Source organism: Dipteris shenzhenensis, chromosome 8, assembly GCF_047967505.1.
Source record: "Dipteris shenzhenensis isolate YYH24624 ecotype China chromosome 8, Dip_SZ_1.0, whole genome shotgun sequence".
Taxonomy (NCBI): domain Eukaryota; kingdom Viridiplantae; phylum Streptophyta; class Polypodiopsida; order Gleicheniales; family Dipteridaceae; genus Dipteris; species Dipteris shenzhenensis.
In genome coordinates, this window is record NC_141603.1 from 53,525,389 (window position 1) to 53,531,388 (window position 6,000).

Below are 6,000 nucleotides of genomic sequence, written 5' to 3' on the forward strand. Positions count from 1 at the left end.
TGCCAAGATTTGACTATGCTAATCAGATCGAGTGACACGGATAACAACTGTGTGCTGGCATTGAAGCCTGCAGTTCCACAATCCATAGTGTACACGTTTTAATGTGCTATGTTTGTGGATGGATGTAGGTGAGTTGGCATACCTCTCCATCAGGTTTGCATTAGAAAATCTAAGGTATGAAGAAACGGTGTTGGCAACTTCGAGAAGCACTCTACAAAGAATTTTCTCCAAGTATTGTTAAATATAATTGAATTCTTTATCGGAGACTAATCATTAGTATCGGTGTACTTTTTGCAATGTACTGATATAAATGTGAGTATAATAATTGACTCCCACTTTGACACCTTGTTAAGAGGAATGGTATGATATGGATTATTTTCACTTATGAGGTATTGAGGTTGGTTACGGATTATTCTCACTAGTTGTTTGAAAAGGGCAATAGTAGATGTTTGTAATTGATTTACATTTACGTTGAGAATTGGTCCAGTAGTATAATAGGATAGATGTTTGATAGGTTAAAAATACACACACACACACACACACACACACACACACACATACTTCCCAGGTCTCAGATATGCATACACTCATGATGTCTATACAAATTGCCCTAATATTTCCCCCCTACCCCCAAAAATAAAAATAAAAATAAAAAATCATTTAGACTAATTTTTCACACATACATACACACACACACACACACACACACACACACACACACACACACACACACACACACACACACACATTTCCTTGGGGTTCCTTGTGATTTTTGAGTATGCATACTCATCCCGTTTATGCATGAGAACACTTTAGAGGAAGAATTTGGGATACATTATTGGCATCGTTCCCCACAAAAAGAACTTGGATTTGTCATTGGGGGTTTAATCATGTTGGAAAAGGTTATGACCAACCATGCATGCTCATGGTCATGGGAAGATCCTTATGAGCAACCATGCATGCCCATGGTCATGGGGAGATCCTTAAGAATATCAATGGCATAAGTGAGGTTATAAACATTTTCATTAGAATATATTGTGGTATTAAAGGTGTAATGTGCATGGGATATTTATCGGACCTTGGATACCAAAATATCCACTTGGATCCACGATATCCCTTGGACCATTATTGGAGAGGACTAAGTACACCACTTGATTGAAGTGTGTTGGGACCACTGAGAGAATTCATGGCGGGTTAAGCAAGGACTCAACAAGTAAATCACACGCTTCTTCTACTGAAACACTATAGAAGGGAGTATTATACTTGGGCATTATTATAATGAAAAAGAGGCTAGGATCAATCCAAGAAGAAATACGTGACAATAATGGAATAAAATGGTGGGATTTTTTACTATCATTTAATGAATATATACGTGAAATGCGGGATGCTTTAAGTGCTTGGACAGATAGAGCATTTAAAGTTTTGAATTTATGAGAGATGCCAAAGGCATCCTTAAGTAGAATGCTTGGAGTACTTTGGACATAAGCATAATTGATCATTGACCTTTTCTTCTCATTGTGGTCCACAAAAAGAGCTAAATAGAAATGTGGTCCACAAAAGAGTTGGCTATGTGAGATCTTTCGAGCTCACTATGTGGGTACATTAGAAACTAGACTAAGAATGTGAAGGAACCATTAGTACTCACTTACAACCAAGAAACACCATTAAGGCTATGGACATAGTGGATTTGGCTAGCTTGACAATGGATTTCCTCCCACATTTAGCGTTCATGATGATAAAGGACGAGAAAGGTACTCAAAGATGCTCCCACTAGAGTAGAATATGGGTTTGGGTGGGGAATTCCTCCCCCCAAGCAACAAGGCAGAGCTAATCAAAGCTGAATGTCTGAAGGGTATGAGCAACTCGGAAGTGATAGGCCTTGAAACATTATAACATGAAGCAATGGAACCTCACCAATGGAAGCAATGGTCCCTAATCGAAGCTGAACGTCAAAAGGGAGTGATGAACTTAGAAATGACGGCCCTTGAAACATCGTAGCATGAAGCAATGGAACCCCACGAGATGTTCTTGATGAGTCGTGGACAATGGAGCCCATTGCAAGTATGGTAATCATTTCTTTTTCGGTTCTTTTTGTTGCTGGAGTTTGGACCCTCATAGCTATTGTTAGAATGTTGAGGGCAATAACCAAGAGTCCGCCATGGTTTTTGTACTAAACGTAGGTCATGCGGCTTACCTGTAGTTTCGTAACGAGCAGGCAACCATGTACTTAGCTAGTTGCTCTTCCAAGTTCCTACCTTGCTATAGCAACGTCTTTAACATTCTAGAGACACATTGTCCTCACTAATCCTTCGAGATTTGTGATTCATGGATCCAAGAATTGATGCATAAGTTTTTACGAGAGAGCTCGAACCTCCTATGCAACTTGTAGAGACCTTGTATGAGGACAATCAGTGGTATCCGGATGCTTCAAGTCGTCTCCTTGTTTGCACTAGTCTTATGTTACAAGTCATATGATGTCGTGGCCTTTGGTAAGCTGTGGTATCGGATAGCTATGGGCATGCCGGTGTGTAGCAGCTTCATGCACCAGGACTTCGTGGCTTCAACGTTGCTTGTAATCTTGCTATTATTGATTGTTAGATACTCCCTGCTTGCATTTGTGAATGATTAGTAGCTGGCACTCATGTTAGACACTCCCTTCTTCGCATTATGACTCCACTTAATGCTCCTAAGTAACTGGATGTCAAGGAGCCAACAGAACCGCATTGGTCTTCATCTTTTGGTCCTTGCCTCCCTACGATGATTGCAAGTTTCTTTCTCGCACTTCCAATACGATGAATACGACACCTTGCATAAAATTGTTGAGATATCGAGCTCTACTCGTGATATGCCAGGGTGACCGTTGTGCATTTATGTCACCGACTTGTTAGCTGTAGATGCGGTTGGTACACCGCCCATGAATAATAGCTGGATGACAGCTATCTTTATGTACTCTAGTTAGTGGCTCAGTTAGTATGCCACCTAGGTTAGCTGAGTTTGGTTTGAGACCCACATATAGGATTTATATATTCCTTTTGTACTAAGAGAGAGTTCTGTTGGCTTTCACAACTAAGAAGAGGCAAACTATTTTCAGCCTCCACCTTTGTGTGTATTCCCCCTTTGTGTATGTGAGAAAGCTGCAAGTGAGACTTCTTACTTCTCTCCCACTCTCTTCACATGGTATCAGAGCTCAGTTCGTGGTAAGGAGCTTAAAAAAGCAAACCAAGTTCGTAGTGTCTTGGTAAGAGGATCACTGTTGCTTTCCTTTTTCGAGTTTGGGAGCAAATCTGTGCAGGTAGCACACCCGGAAAGTGCAAGAGTGTACTATCTCAGATTGGGATGTCCTTCGTGGTGCGATGAGAGGGCATTTTGGGGCTTGTTTTGGTGGCATAAGTTTTTCGCAGGCACTCAAATTCGAGGCCATTTCAGAGCCTGTTTTGGTGGCGGAAGTTTTTCGCAGCAATGTTTGCACATGGGACCGGTGTAGTTGCAGATATTGATATCTGGCATAAACGCATTGGTCATATTAATGTACGACGACTTAAATTAATGTAGGCCCAAAACATTGTTGCAGGATTCCCTAAGTTCAAGGTTGCAAAAATGGATAAGGTATGTGAAGCTTGTCAATTTGGAAAATAGGTAAGGAAACCATTTCCTAGACATGTTCAAGAGAGTAAGAGGCCATTGGAATTAATCCATTCTAATGTGTGGACTACTAAAGCTGTATCTATTGGAGGCTATCATTATTTTGTCACTTTTATTAATGACTACAACAGATAAGTTTGGGTGTATTTTATGAAAAAGAAAAGTGAAGTGTTTGGGCATTTCAAAGCTTTTAAAGCTATGGTTGAAAAAGAAACAGGCCTGCAAATAAAATGCCTAAGGTCAGATGGAGGGAGTACCTCTCAAATGAGTTTGCAAGGTTCCTGCAGGAGCATGGCATAAAGCAGCAATATTCATGCAATCATACCCCACAGCAAAATGGACTTGCAGAAAGGAAAAACAGGCATATTGGAGAGGTATCTCATGCCATGCTCAACGAAAAAGACCTGCCAGATTATTATTGGACTGAAGCAATTGCTACAGCAGTCTACATAATGAACAGGACTCCCACTGTAGCAATACATGGTGTGATGCCAGAGGAGAGGTATACTGGTAGGAAACCAGATATTTCTCATTTGAAAGTTTTTGGTTGCATTGCCTATGTTCATGTGCCAGATGAGTTGAGATCCAAGTTGGATCCAAAAGCTGAGAAGTGCATCTTTATTGGTTATTCTCTACAAAAGAAAGGGTATAGATGCTATAATCCTTCTCCTCATAAGTTTATAGTGAGCAAAGATGTTTTTGATGAGATGAGTAGTTAGTATAAACCAATAAATGTGATTGATGATGTAGATGCACAAAATGGTAATGCTGCACAGAATTCACAATAGCAATCACAAAATATTAGTGGACATGTGGTGTCCTCTAGCAGTGGTTCACATACTTCGCCATGGACAGGCAGATTGAGATCAAGAGAATCTCCTCAAAGCAATGCAGATAGTGGTATGCAAGTATCACGATAAGAAAAAGAGAAAGTATATCAGCCCATGGTTGATGTGAATGCAGGTCACTCTTATGTGGATGGTGAATCCAATGGCTCAGAACAGAGCCTTGATGATGAGTTGGGTATTCCTTTTGTTGTTACACCTGGAGTAAGGAAGACAAGGATGTTTTGAGAGCACCTGGTAGTGAGCCTATTTTGTGCAAGTCTACAGAGTTAAGTATCCTATGGATAGGCTGAAATATGATGGATTTACAGCCATTCACTATGCCTATATGGTCAAAGTGATATAAGAACTAGAACCCACTTCTTTTGAGCAAGCCATGGGAAAAGAAAAATGGGAGAAAGCCATGGATGAAGAAATGGATGCCTTGGAAGAAAATGGTACATGGGAATTGGTGCCTTCACTTAAAGACAAGAATGCAATTGGCTGCAAGTGGGTTTATAAGGTGAAGCACAATGCAGATGGTTCTGTGAGCAGAGACAAGGCAAGGTTATTTGTCAAGGGGTATGCACAGACATATGGCATTGATTATGAAGAAACATTCAGTCCGGTTGCAAGGATGGAAAACATAAGAGCAATCATCGCTATGGCTGCATCAAAGGGATGGTCTTTACATCAGATGGATGTAAAGAATGCTTTCCTGCATGGTAATTTGCAAGAAGAGGTCTATATGGAGCAACCACCAAGTTATGTTCATGCTATTCATCCTAAGTTTGTTTGCAGGTTAAAGAAAGCCTTGTATGGATTGAAGCAAGCACCTAGAGCATGGTATGACAAGATAGGATAGTATCTTGTCACTATTGGCTTTCAGATTTCCAAGGCAGATTTCTCACTTTATGTGAGAAAAACAGAGACAGGTATTATGCTGTTTGTCATTTATGTTGATGATTTGATCATCACAGGTGATAGTGGTGAAGATATCCTTCATGTGAAAATGCTATTGAAGCAGAAGTTTGAGATGAAGGATTTGGGAGAGCTGTGTTATTTCTTGGGCATTAAGGTGATTAGATCCACAAGTGGGATATGGCTCTTGCAGAGGCTGTATGGATTGGACATGCTGTCCAAATATGGGATGACAGGCTGTAAGCCTATTTCAGTTCCTTTGGAGCAAAATGTGAAGTTGAGCGCAGATGCAGGTGAGCTTCTGGAAGACCCTACTATGTACAGACGCATAGTAGGAAGTTTGATTTATATGACCATTACCAGGGCATATTTGAGCTATGCTGTTGGGTTGGTAAGTTAGTTTATGCAGGCTCCAAAGAAACCGCATTTGGATGCGGCTAGATGCAAATTGAGGTATGTGAAGTCCACATTGCAATATGGACTATTTTATGAGACTGGGGTTCGGATATAGTTGCATGGATACACTGATGCTGATTGGGCTGGTAGTATTTCTGATAGATGATCTACCAGTGGATATGTGTTCTCTTTTGGGAGTGCTACAGTCACTTGACGC